The sequence below is a fragment of the Geotrypetes seraphini genome, chromosome 2 (assembly GCF_902459505.1).
Source record: "Geotrypetes seraphini chromosome 2, aGeoSer1.1, whole genome shotgun sequence".
NCBI lineage: Eukaryota > Metazoa > Chordata > Amphibia > Gymnophiona > Dermophiidae > Geotrypetes > Geotrypetes seraphini.
In genome coordinates, this window is record NC_047085.1 from 429541344 (window position 1) to 429555611 (window position 14268).

At 43.3% G+C, this 14268-nt stretch overlaps 1 protein-coding gene and 1 long non-coding RNA gene across 3 annotated transcripts in view; one reads left to right on the plus strand and one right to left on the minus strand.

Annotated features, from left to right (window-relative positions):
- The window catches only part of STEAP2 (STEAP2 metalloreductase), a 31946-nt gene extending 31156 nt beyond the window's left edge, over window positions 1-790 (minus strand). Inside the window, exon 1 of one of the 2 annotated variants that reach the window (XM_033931255.1) lies at window positions 662-790. The gene's annotated coding sequence lies outside the window, so the exon portion shown is untranslated. The other variant, XM_033931256.1, reaches the window with a different exon arrangement.
- A 4247-nt stretch (window positions 791-5037) lies between these two features.
- LOC117354205 overlaps window positions 5038-14268 on the plus strand; it is a 187597-nt gene continuing 178366 nt past the window's right edge. The window contains exon 1 of the long non-coding RNA XR_004538138.1: window positions 5038-5151. This is a non-coding gene — a long non-coding RNA (uncharacterized LOC117354205). The remainder of the gene's footprint in view (window positions 5152-14268) is intronic.

The following is a 14268-nucleotide window of genomic DNA, read 5'->3' on the forward strand; positions in this document are numbered from 1 at the left end:
TAGCTGCACAAGGCAAATTATATTTTAGGTACAGTAGATACATCCCTGACCCTAAAGAGCTTTTAGTCTGAGCTTTGTACATAAAGGCACTGGAGGGTGAAGTGTCTTGCCCAAGGTCACAAGGTGCATCAGCTGGAAGTGAACCCGGGCTCATCGTATAGGACCACACTGACAGCAAGAGTTGTTCCCATGATAAGCATCACCACGGACAAACCACTGTGGCCCCAACTTAAACATACTGCCAGGTCAGTTCGCATTTTCTGAGAGCAGCGCATCTGGCGCTCTGCTAGAAATCATGATTTTCCCCATTTTGATTTAATCCATGCCCGAATACAATAAATGTGACAAGCCTAAGCTAGGATAGCAGTCACAGCGATATGGATTCTTCTTTATTGAGAACTGGGCTGAAATCACCAACTTATTTCACACTAAGCACAATCTGAAATACATCTTCCCACAGTAAAGAGCCATTAGAAGGCAGAGAGTGGTACTAGGGGGGAAAAAAAAATATTAACACACAACGTTTCCATGCGGGTGACCACAGAGACACCGAGACATACGCATTCGGCTACTCACACACCAAGCACCCTTAGTAACATACATTCAAAGGAACCGGCACCCCTCGCCCCCACTATCCGGCATCGCTCCCTCTCTGTTCTACCTTTTAACTTGTCTTGCAGCAATTCATACACTCTAACCGCAGCAGCTCCGGAGGATTCCCTCTGCCGCGTCCCGCCCCTCTCTGACACAACTTCCTGTTTCCGGTGGGGAGAGACGCGGCAGAGGGAATGCTTCGAACGGACAAGTAGATGGAAAGATCGGGAGTTGAGAATGAGGGAGAGATGCCGGGACTGGAGGCAGGTTTGAGAGAGAGAGGTGGCGGGGCAAATGGGGTTTCAGAGAGAATCGGAGATGGCGGGGGTCATCGTTCAGTCGGTTGCTTGTTGAGCGCCTGCTTTCTCTGGGTTTCCTTTCACCACGCTTGAGGGGGGAATAAGGGAGATAGATGGCCAAAGGTAACCGTGCTTGCAGCCACCAGTCTAAATGAAAAGTTATTGCGTGACTAATGCACAGAAACTTTTGGCGACTGCTTTACTGTGCACGAACAAACAACAAAGAAAGGGTGGAAGGGGTAAAACGCGGACCTCGAGGATCTCAACCGCACGTCCTTAAAAATCTTCATTTATTGACAGCTGAGGTTTTAGGTTCCATCTCTGCAGGTTCGCGTTTTACCCCTCATTCCACCGCTGTAATTGTTGCCGTTTCTGACCCCACGGATCTGTGCGGAAGTATTTCCTCACATTAATTATTAATAAGACTGTCAGCACAGATCTGTGAGGTCAGAAACGGCAAAAGTCTGGAATGAGGGGCTAAAACGCGGACCTGCAGACATGAAATCTGAAACCTCAGCGGTCAATAAAAGAAGATTTTTAAGGACGTGCTGTTAAGATCTGTGAGGTCCACGTTTTACCCCTTCCCCACAAAAGGGGGAGGGAACAAAAGTACCTATGTAAAGAGTAGCCAAAAGAAAGGTGGGATAAATAATATTTTTTGTCCAATGACCTTTATTATCCAAAATCGTGAGAGCGGTGACTGAAAGTCCCATGCTACTGAGCTCAATAGTATTAAAACGAGCTCATTTGCAGATTTGTTCAGTAGTTAGAACAGTACATAGAAAAATACCTGCCAAACTACCTGTGCTTTTCTTTCCTACCAGTTCCTGAGCTTTGTTAGCTAACTGACAGGATAGTCATGGAAACAACCATGGCCACTCACTCCCAAGCTTTCTCCCTAACTGGGGGGAAAAAATCTCTGTGATCCAGCAGGCCCACTCTCTTTGATCTAAGAAAAAAATCCCTGATAATTAGATGACCCCCCTCCTAACCCCCCAACAAAAATTGCCTGGTGGTCCAGGGAGCTCACTGGCCACTTACCCCCCCTGCAATTTTAGTCCAGTTAAATGCTATATCGTATGCCTGTGCTCTTTATTTTACATTAGACAAGAACAATGTAAATTTAAATTAAGAATCACAGAACATCTTAGCTGCATCCATATGGGCAAAATAGAATCACCTAGTGGAGTATTAGCGCACAGAGCATCATGATATTAAAGAACTAAAGTTTGTAGTTCTGTTACAAATACAGACCCTGAGAGGAGGTGATATCCCTTATATCAGTGTTTCTCAACTTCTTCAAGCCAAGTACCTCCCAAGTCTAACAAATATCAACTGACTAACCCACCAAGCTCCACCCCTGGCCCACCAAAGCTCCGCCTCTGACCACACACCCATAATAATACTAGTACTAATTGTAATGCAATTTCTTCCAATCATTTTTCATATACATACAATATAATCTTATTAATACATAATGGTAACCACAAAATTAAAAAACACAAAGCACACTGGATGCAGAGAAAATGTTAATTTTCATTTATATTCCTTTTTTCAAAGAGGTCAAGGCAGGTGACTTTAAAATATGCAATGTCACCTCAGTAACAACTATAAAAAAATAGACAAATATAGTGCAAAATATAGACAGCAGATATAAATCCTCAAAACTGAAACATTTCGATCACTAAATTGAAAATAAAATAATTTTTCATATCTTTGTTGTTTGGTGATTTCACAAGTCTCTGGTTCCACTTCCTTCTGACTGTGCATACAATATTTCTTTCTTTCTCCTGCAAGCTTCCTATCCTCAAGACCTCATTCCCTTCCCCAACCTTTCCTTCCATGAGTCCAACTTTTTTTCCTCTCTCCTCCACCCCTATTGTCAACATGTCTCCCTCTCTCTCACTGTCCATCTGTCTTTCTCTCATTGCTTCCCTTGCTACAAAGGAAATGGGGAAAGAGAGAGAGATCCATGGTGTATCTCTCCCACCCCCTCTACTGCCACATCCAACATTTCTCCTTCTTTCATCCTCGAGACCATGTGCAGCATTTTTCACCACTGCCCACCAGCCCCTTGCCCATTTCTCCTTCTATAACCCCTCTCCAGCACTATGCCACATCTCTTCCTCCATTATTATGTCCAACATTCCTCAACCTTGCATCCTCTTAAATCTGTCCCTCTGTTCCCTCTCCACCACCATATCCAACATTTCACCCTCTCATTCTTCTCTTCCCATGCATCTCTACCTCACTCCTCTCTCTCTCTTTATGCCCAATTTGCCTCTTTATTACTTTCTCCTCTCACTCACACACTCATGCCCAACACTCCCTTTCTATTCCCTCCCTCCTATGTACCAAATTAGTGCCCCCTTCCCCTTCCCTTCTGTGTCCCATGTTAATGCCCCCTACCTTCCTTCTGTGTCCCAAGTTCATGCCTCCCCTCTCTGCCTTCCAGCCTTTGTTCCAAAATCGTTCCCCTCCCATGTCCCAACGCGCTCTTTCCCCCCACCCCTTTGTCCCAGATCATGTTCCTTCTCTCCCTTACTTAGGGAAGCCTTTTGGGGTTGGCTTTGGCGGAGGGGGGAATGCAGGAAGGAGGGCATGGGATCTCCGCCAGCGGTGCTTTGGCGGAGGCGGACAGACAGGAAGAAGAGCATGGGATCCCTGGCAGAGGCAATTAAGGAGGAAGGGGGGGGGGGCGGGAGACCCACACAGTGCTGTGTACCTCCAACAAGTGGCTTGCGTATCCTGTGTTGAGAAACTCTGATCTATATGACTTGTCCTAGAGCCTCCTTACCTTGCACTGGCTCTTTTATACCGAATCAACTTACACTGCACACAAAGCTACTGGCATCAACTTACTTAGGCCTAGATTCTCAAAATGACTAATGGCAGTCTTTTGCGAGCTTTCTAGCACTCTCCGATACTGCCATGCAAATGGGCTTTTCAGTATTCATTCCAGTGAATTTTTAACATCGTGGAACCATTTTCTAAGAGTAGCATCGGTTTTTAGCAACAGAAATCAGCAACTGGTTCAGGGGTGCTGGTACAGTGCCAGCTCTGTAAAAAGTGTGTATTTTGACTGATTAATGACAAAAAATAAAAATTGCAGTGTTTTTATTTTTTTATGGGAGTAATAAAAGCATGCTTCTTGTGTATGTGTATTATAGCCCCCCTCGGCAGCGGGCATGATGCTCACTCTCGCCACCAACTGACACATCCCTATGGCAATGGAAGAGATGCCCACTCTCACCTGCCTCTAATTGCCAACCGACATAACCCCAACACTCCTTGGCAATGGGAGAGATGCCCATGCTATCCCGCCGCCATGCTACACACTGAACCCCCCCATGCCTCCGACGACCCCCGCCCTCTCCCCCTTACCTTTCTTTAGATGGCTGGCCACTCCGGCCAGCTGGCCTGCCTCTTCAAAATGGGCCTTCCCCTCCCCAGTGTATCCTGGTATGCACCAGGGAGGGGCATTTTGACATTTCATCATTTAGAATTTTGGTACAATCCCTTATATTAAGTCAACTAGATTACTGTAATATCGCCTATTTAGCAATTTCTCAGAAGAATATGCAGCGATTACAATTGGTGCAAAATGCGGCAGTCAGGTTGATTTTTGGGCTGAAGAAATTTGATCATGTAACACCTTCCTATTGACTTCTGTACTGGCTGCCGATGGAGGTGTGTGTGAAATTTAAGTTTGGCTGTTTTTGTTTTAAGGTTTTATTTGGGTTAGCTCCTAAATATATAACTGACCTTTTTTCTTTCTCAACTAATAGACACAAGAGAAGCTCAAACATCCGGTTAGAGGATGTAAACTTAAAAAAATATCATCAACATCTTTTTTTGTATCAGGCAGCATTAAGGGGTAAAGATTTGGAAAAATTGCTTTTGCTTACTAATACTTATGAGGAATTTAGGAGAAACCTAAAAATGTATTTGTTCTTGAAGCATTTAGGTAGCTGATTTGCAAAATCTTATACAATAACTGATCTTAAAGGTTTTTAGTTACTAGTTTTTAACTTTGTAAGTTTTACTCAATTTGTAGCATTTTTAACTATTGTAAACTGCATAGAACTTTATGGTCATGCGGTATATAAACTTTTTATTATCATTATTATTATTGATTGGCCCAGATTGGTTAAGGCCCCTCCTATGGATACACCGGAGAGAGGAAGGTCTATTTTGAAGAGGCGGGCCAGCTGGCTGAACGGAGTAGGCATCCCACCGGCCAGCCATCAAAAGAATGGTAAGGGGGAGAGGGCAGGGGTCCTCAGAGGCATGGGTGGGTGTGTAACGTGGCAGCGGGAGAGCGTGGGCATCTCCTGCTGCCGAGGATGGTTGGGGGCTGTGTTGGTTGGCGGTGGGAGAGATTGGGCATCTCCCCCGCTGATGAAGAGGTGTGTTAGCGTCAAGAGAGAGTGGGCATCTTTCCCGCTGGTGGGGGGTGGAGTTTCATGGCAGCGGGAGAGGATTACTTGTGGCTCAATTTTTTTTTTTTTTGCCTTTATTCTGCGCATGTGCCCATTGCTATCACTACTGTCCGCCGACCTCATTTGCATGAGCAATTTTTGGAGAATGACTCACGTTCACATACTGCAGACTTGAACATTCATTAAATTATGCTGCCCATGTTACAGACTTAAACATTTATTAAATTATACTGCCGCACAGCTACACCCTTTAAAAAAGGGGTACCCACACTTTTTGGGCTTGCGAGCTACTTTTAAAATGACCAAGTCAAAATGATCTACCAACAATAAAATTTAATAAAACACAAAACATACAAAAAATGTATATTCTGGGATTTTTTCAAAGAGGCAGATGACTTTATGAAATGTCACCTCAGTAACACCTATACAAAAATAGACAAATATACCCCCTGAATGCCCTGCGCTGCTCTCGATGCTCAAAGGCTCAAAGGATTTTTTCTATAGTGTTTTTTCGCGATACTCTGTTTGTCTCCAGTTAATCTCGGCTTATTGCTCAAGACAAGTCTTTTGGCTTAAGTCCTTTTTATTATTATTATTTTTATTTTTGAGTTTTAACATCAACTCCCCTGAGGAGGGCGTGTTCGCCAAAACACGGACCGTGTAGGGTCCGGTGGACTTTGTTGATTTTATTGTGAAAAGTAATAAATCATTTACAGAACATCTTATCCACAGTCTTTCTTTTTTTTTTTTTTTTTTTTTTAGTAAAAGGGAGCCATAGTGAAAAATATAGACAGCAGATATAAATTCTCAAAACAGACACATTTTGATCACTAAATTGAAAATAAAATCATTTTTCCTACCTTTGTTGTCTGGTGATTTCCTGAGTCTCTGGTTGCACTTTCTTCTGACTGTGCATCCAATATTTCTTCCCTTATTTCAGCTTCCTGTATGCTTCCTCTCCTCCAGACCTCATTCCCTCCCCCAACTTTTTTTTCCTCTCTCCATGCTCCCTATCTTTCTGCCTGTCTTTCTCGCTCCATGCTCCCTTTCTTTCTGTCTGTCTTTCTCTCTCCATACCACCTTTCTTTCTGTCCCCCCTTTTTTTCTGTTTCCCTTCTTTCTTCCTGTCTCTCTGCCCCCCCTTTCTTTGTGTCTCCATGCTTGCCCCCTTTTTCTCCCTGCCCTTCCCCAAGCTACCGCTGCCGCTGCCATCGGGGAACAGGCCTCCAAGCCACCGACACCGATTTCTGCTCTCCCTGCTTCCCAGTGCCGTAAGGAGGACGCAGGAGTGCCGGGCCGAGCAGCCTACCCCACCCAATGTCAATTCTAACATCAGAGAGGAAGTTCCAGGCCAGCCAGGCAGCAATTGGCTTGCCCGGAACTTCCTCTCTGATGTCGGGAAGCTGGTAGAACGTGAAGGCAACACTAGTCTATCACGGAACCCGGGATGGTCTCCGCGATCGACTTGCATTGCCTTCATGATCTACTGGTCGATCACAATCGACCTTTTGGGCATCCCTGCTTTAAAACATGCCCTCACTTTTCTCTTTTACCCACCCAACTGACAAGAATCCACAGTTTAGAATGTTGACCTAGCACTTGGCATGCAGAAGGCAACTTGTGAAAGGCTGATATTCTATCATATCCCAGCCTGCCTGCCATATTCCCTCCTAATTTCTGCTGTTCAACTGCCCAGTAAGATTCTGTAAATAGTAACACTCCTCTTCCTCAGCTTTTATGTATCTTGCCAGGTCTCCTATAGTAGTTTTCCTTCTCTCTTTACTCCTTTGCTCCAACATGTGTTCAATTGCACAGTTCTGTCTGCTGAACTGACTCCAGAGCTTGCACATGGTCATCTTCTAGCTGTTCCTCAGACATGCCAGGGAGAGTCTTCCCATGCCCTCCCTTTCTCGCTCCTATCAACTGCTGTTCCATTTGAGCTGAAGTGGCCCAAAATAAGACTTTTCCTTCCCATTGTGAGCCAGCATTTTCAGGCATGTGCTCATCTGAGCCCAGTGGAATCTCACTTTGGCACCTACTGCAACCACACGTCACAGCCCTCCTTCTCCTTCCCATGACCAACCAGGCTGTAGCTTCAGCAATCTCACAGACCCAGAGTGCTGTTACAATCTGGGATCCCAAGAACTTCCAGGTCCATAGTTATCACTTCACTTCCTGCCAGCAATCATGGGGCTCAAAGTTCTCAGGAGACCAAATCAACCTCTTCTCCCTGTATTCAACCCCAGATTCAAGCCCAGCCTTGACAACGGGACACTAAAGGTGAGCAATTTTTAAAATTATACCGCTTTACATTTCAGTACAGTCAGAAGTGCTGGAAGGTTGCCAGATAGCCTCACATTATCCTCCTCCACTGAAGCATTAGGAACTTGACTACAAGAAGGACAGTACCTATTCCATTGGAACAGTGGGAACACAGGACAAAGATTGTAATTTGATTGAGTTTACTAATGTAAGAGTGTAATCTGATGAATTTGACAGCACATTTCTCCATATACCTTTGAGACCTAAGGCCTTCTCAAGAAGCATCACTATCTGTACCCTCATCAAAAGAAATTGTACAACGTGATACCCCCCAGTAAGCTTTCTCAGAAGTAGCCCCCACCTCTTGAACTTACTCCTAGAGGGGCTACGTCTAACTTGAGACTACCTCTATGACAGAAAGATGGTGAAAGCCTGGTTCTTCTCCCAAGCCTTTAATACATGTGTTGACTCTCTTTCCACACCTGGACTAGCTTGCTGCACACCCTGTAAATTAGATCAGTTTCTCGAATCTTGTTGAATGGTACAAAGAACTTGTCTTGAGTTTAGTCATTCATCTATTTATCTCAATTGACTGTGTACTACCTATCTTGTCCCCCATCTATATATCTGGACTTGGCCCCTTGACTACATAGTAAGTTGTATTGTAGAAAAAGCATTAGCATCATATTTATGTTAGTCAAATGTTCTAATGTGTGTTTATTAGGTGTTTCATTGGTATTATGCTGACATTATATTGTATCTCTGTTGTTTGAATGCTCTTCCATGCTTTCTATTATGGTATTTGTATTGTACTGACATCATATTTCTGTTATATGATTATTCTGCACTGATGTTAATTGGTATATTTCTGATATTGTTCCATAATAGTCCTATTATAGTATTAGGTTTCAATTTGGTGTTTCCAAGTTTACCTCATTTGTTGTATTATTTTTATATTTGGTCATTTTACTATTGTTACGCTGTTAACAAAATAGTAATTTTTATGTTAAACTTTAAATGCTGTTAACTACCTAGTGCAACAGGAATATCAGTCTGGACCAAGGAGTATTTACCCTCCTTTACTGCGAAGTCTGTAGAGAGCCTAATTTACATATAGGGGCATAATCAAAACAAACATCTAAGTCAAATTTGGTTATATGGAGCTAAACGCCCAAAGTCAGCAATGGGAAAATGCCTATTCTCGAAAAATATGTCTAGAATATTTTTAATTTTTGGAGAGACTCAGTAATAATCTCTAAAAGTGCAATGGGCTTAAACAGCCTTTGCAGGCTGACCAAGTAGGTGCCCTGAAGGGCAGTAGTCTCTAGCCAAGAAGCAGCCTCCTTTGCAGGGCACCTACTTGGCCAGTCTGCAATAGGAGGCTGCCTCTTGGCTAGAGATTACTGCTCTCAGAGTCTGTGTTCCCTTGCAGCCAGAGATGTCCCATAATTGGGATCCTCTGCAGCTCCGAAAAGCCCCTTGACAGGATTAAAATCCTCCAAATTAAAGGAAAAATAAACACAAGCAGAACAGACGGGTTTCTACCATCTTATATGTACAGAGTAAAACTGAGGAATTACAGGACAGAAAATTGTAAATGAGGCTCTATATACCAGATATCGCAATCAGAGGTATACAACCCACAGAGAAAAGTACTCTCATGTTTCATCCTAATGTGGTCAGTTTGAAACTTGCCCCCTTAGTCATCTGAAGAGGAATGCATATCAGTGCAAAGTAATAGCAACTGTGGTCTATTTATACCATAAAGGCCTAAAATCTTGGCTATAGACAATATGGTGTCAATAAATGCTTACAGATCAAGGTGCATGTTTTGTTAAGCAAAAACAAATATTCCAGTTTAACTCCTCATTTGACAGTTCTTGACTTACAGGAAAAACAGTTTGCCAAGGATTAAGAAAACACTAACCGATTTAAGAATATTGATGCTGTTCTTTGATTTTTAATTTATTTTTTATTATTTTGAAAAAAGTTTACACAAGGTAGATTTGTTTAAAGAAACATAGAGCACAATCTTAAACATTCATTATAAGGTATTAATTATGAGAAACGGAAAGAAAAGATTATGACCTCTTACGTAGACCACAAATGTAGGGAGATGCTAAAAATGCTAGGAACCTAAATTTAGGAAATATCTTAAAAGAAATACATAACATGATCTTCTACTGTAGATTCTGGACATCCTGAATTAACAACACATTGTAACCCAAACTAAGTGGAAGATGTCCCAACAATCGTCTTCAAGTCCAGAAAAGTCTTCAGTTGCTCAGAAGCAAAAAACACAAATTTTAACTCCTGCATAATGCACTAAACATTTGATTCTCTAGTTTGCTGTCTCAAACAAGGATGCTTTTCTCCTTTCTTGTTTTGTTCTAGAAATATCCATATTTTCTGTCTAAAACATAGCTATTTAGAATGGCGAAAATATAATCGCAAAACAGAAATAAGATCTTGCTCAAAGACAAATTAAACCAATAATGTTGATCTTCCAGTGAACTTCAATATTGAAGATTCAGGTAGATTAGTCATATTTTTTAAGTTCAGTCCTTCTTTGTGTCCTTGCCCACTAGAATTAATGCTAGAGGAGTTTTGAGGGGGAAACTGGTAAATAATACAATTTCCAGTGCAATAGGTGAGACATTCTAGACTGGTGTTTCTTAATCCTAGGAGTACACGAGCCGCTTGTGGGGGGGGTATGAGGCCCGGGTCTTCTACCCCCCTTCCTCCAGAAGCATGTCCCCCTCCGCCGAGGAGCCTTCTTGTCCACGCGCTTGGGAAGGTCCTGTCAGCTTCACCCACTTTGAAACATTTGCATCAGAGGCGCGGTACCAACAGGGACTCATGAGCAATAGACTCGAAGGCTCTGCATCAGTTAAGCTAATACCAGTGCCGGGCCTTGTATAGACTACGGACTCCCTGACAGGCAGCGGAAGGGTTGCAGAAGACAGAGGGTTCTTCATTGCTGGAGTTAGCTTGGTGTTGCCCAGACTGTGGGAATACCCTGGCTGACCCAGAAGTCAAAGCTTCTGGGTCAGCTGGGGTGGCTGACCTGGAGAAGGCAAAGCTTCTGTCTTCTCACCTCCACCTGTCCCTGAGTATGTCCTTGGTCCACAAGGGTGGAGATGCAGTCAAGCATAGAGTCTGACTGACAGCCCAATGATCAACATTGAAGAGCATTTACAGCATGAAGCAGTGATTCTCCGATTCAAGATGCTGTAAGAGAGCTGAGGCAGGCTGCAGCACATTTTCAGCACAGGCCACATTGAGTAAAGGCTGTCATAGCCTGCTTGACTCCTGTGTTCCCCCACCTGAGAAATCCTAAAATCGCCCTTTATGCACTTTGTTTAATGTGAAAAAATATTACGATTTTGGCACAAATTTCTTAGCGGTGGCCATCTTGGATTTTTAGCAGTCTTTTTTTTCTAAAGCTCCTTGCTTCTCCAAAACTGCAGTTTTTGCCTCAATGCCTGTTGGGATGGAGTCCTTGGGCTCTCCTAATGTGAATTCTTGCCAAGATTGTGCAAAGTTAGCGCCTTAAGAGCATCCTTGCACCACGTGGCTCAGCTGGGAGAGGTGGCAGTGCCAAGCTTAGCCTCTCCCATGCTTAAGCAGGTGACAAAAAGTTCTGCTAGCCCAGTGGGGTGGCTTTCTTTATTTTCTGGGCTTGGCAAGGCTGCTAGTTCCATGTACCTGGCTGTGGATCCTTCGCAGCCTAAGAAACACAAAGTTAAGTCATCTGAGGGTGACTCTATGCCCCAGGAGCCGGAGGCTTTCTCAGAATTTATGAAACATTTGTGTTATAAATTTCAAAGTTGCCGTTTTTCCCCTGCACAGTCCTGCTCTGTCTCAGATGCATCTCTCTGTGTGCTTATATGAGCACATCCTCGGCTCAGTCCACCACTTTTCTTGCGCTGCCTGATCCTGATCTGAGAGATCCTTCTGATGATGACCAGCTTGTTGACTCCTTATTTACATGCACAGCACTTCCCAGGCTGGGGGTCCAGGGACTGTTGCTGGATCTGCGGATCCCTCAGGGGTTTTGAAACCTGGGACGTTCCCACAGTTCTGCGTTTATTTAAGTCTGTGGCTTTGTCACTTCTTATTTCGGAGTCTTGGCTTTGTGGTGTGCACTCATAGTCTGCTTCCTTTTCCTGGCAGTATGCCTCTCTGGAAGGTGCTCTTAGGATAATGAGACCAATGTCTCGATTGTATCCTCTGCAACAGGAGTGCCAGCAGCTTCTGGTGTATTCTTTGATTGCGCAGGTGATTAAGGTGGTGTGGTGCTTAAAGATATGCAGGACTGCTTTGGCAGCATCCTTTGTTGCACGTGCCTGTCTCTCTTGGCTGCGCACGCTGAAGAGTGAGGCTGTGGATCGTTCTCCACTTCTTTTGGCTGGATCAGATTATGTTACTGATGCATTGTATGACCTTATGCAGGTTTCAGCAAAAGTGTCGGTGCACTCCATTTCTGCCCACAGGGTGCTCTGGATCAGACAATGGGCTGGTGATTTCACTTCCCAGGCTACTTTGGCTAGACTTCCCTTTAATGGGCATTTCTTGTTCGGCAAGGACCTGGACAACCTCATGAATTCTGTGGTGGATGCCTGTATGCGAGTGCCACATCGCAGAGATTTTCCCAAGGCTCCCGGCAACTGTATGACAGCTACAGGTGATCACAGCCTTCCGCCTCCTTTTCTGTGTCCTCTGCAGTGGCGTACCTAGGGTATGTGGCACCCGGGGCCCATCATTTTTTGACACCCCCCCCCCAATGTAAAAAAATTTTTTTTTTTTTTTTTGCAATAACCATGAAATGGAATAAATGGTCAGAATAGAAACAGGCAGTGAAAATTTTCTTTTATTGAACCTCATATATGTAACCATTATTCCAAACATAACATAACATAAATTATGTCTAAATTGTCATGACATTAGAAGTACATATGGAGTAGTTGCAGGTGATGCTTGGGACAGTTCTGATTGTGTTAGTTCGGTTTTATGTGTTTTTTGAATAGAAGGGTTTTTATTTCTTTTTGAAGGTTTTGCAGTCTGTGGTTGATATCAATTGGTTGTAGAGTTGGGGGTCGAGTGTTGCAGCTCGAATGGCTAGGAGGTTGTCGAACAGTTTTTTTCTTTTGACGTTTTTGGTTGGAGGGTGTGTGAATGGTGCACAAGTTCTCCTATGTCTGTTTGAAGTGGATTGAATTATTTAGCTGAAGAAATTAGTTACCCCCCCATTCCACACACATTAATTCTCTTCCATTTTTGTTCCCATTATAAAAAACACTGATAAGTTCCCAGAAAAAAAATACATTAAAATAAGAAGTGAAAACAAAGGCCCCTACAGATGAGAACATAACATAAGAATAGCCTAACTGGGTCAGACCAATGGTCCATCATGCCCAGTAGCCCATTCTCATGGTAGCCAATCCAGGACACTAATACCTGGTCAAAACCCAAAGAGTAGCAACATTCCATGCTACCGATCCAGGGCAAGCAGACACTTCCCCCATGTCTTAATAACAGATTATGGACTTTTCCTCCAGGAATTTGTCCAAATCTTTCTTAAAACCAGCTACACTATCTGCTTTTACCATAACTTCTGGCCACTTCATTTTTAAGTTTAGATCTTTCCTTTCAAACAGAGACCTTGCTAAATGTCAAATACAGCACAAGGTAACTTCACATGGACTTAGCTGTGCAGGAAATGTGAATCTCCTCATACACCCACCATATAGTGCAAAAATGTGCAAAGGTCTGTTTTTTTCTTTCAATCACTACATAGCCTAATGCCACACAAGCAGCGCTGTTACAAACATATTCTGTAGGTCAATGCTAAGGATAACAAAGTTTCCTTCCTTGGACCAGAAAGAGATAAACCACTGGAAGAGATCCCAAAACAACACCCAAAGACCCACTCAGTGTGTGAATCAGTTGAGTGGAGTGGACTAACTGGGGGGTGGAAATGGGCCCGGAGTTTGCTCAGCAGAATTTCCCAGACCACCTCTTCCTCTCAACACATTGACACGCTGCCACCATCACCACTAGGAACACCTCACTGGGTAGGCCAGCTATGCTATAAACTTTATAAAACACATTATTATATTTTCTTATAAAGCACATATTTTAACTGACCTCTCTGACATCCTCAGCCTTTCCATTCACAAAAATAGAAGGAAGAAAAGTTCCCATTTCCTGCTGTCTCATGTCCCCGGCCTATACAATATTTTTTTTCTGCAGACCCTTCAAAAGTCTGACCAAATCCTCGTTTCACTTGCATTATAAAGTACTGAGGATGCCATCTCTCCCCAATCCCAGGTCCTAAAGTCTAAGACAGTAGCGCAAACTAATGCTGCCAGATACAGGAAAAAAAAATTTTGATTCGATTCAGCCCTATTGAATTGGTTTTTTCAATTCGATTTTCCTGCCCAGTTGGGTGATTTTTTTTCAAAACTCCTGGTGGGTTTTATAGCTTTTTCACCCCCTTTGGCTTCTCCTAACCACACTGGCGCTGTGGTGTAAATAAAATAAAGAAACAAAAAGGACTTTTCCTCTTTCTGTTAAATCCTAGCTCACGTTTGCAGTCCAACACCAGCTCTGGCAGGATACACATTTCAAATCTGACATGTTATAATCACAAAACAGAAAATAAAATT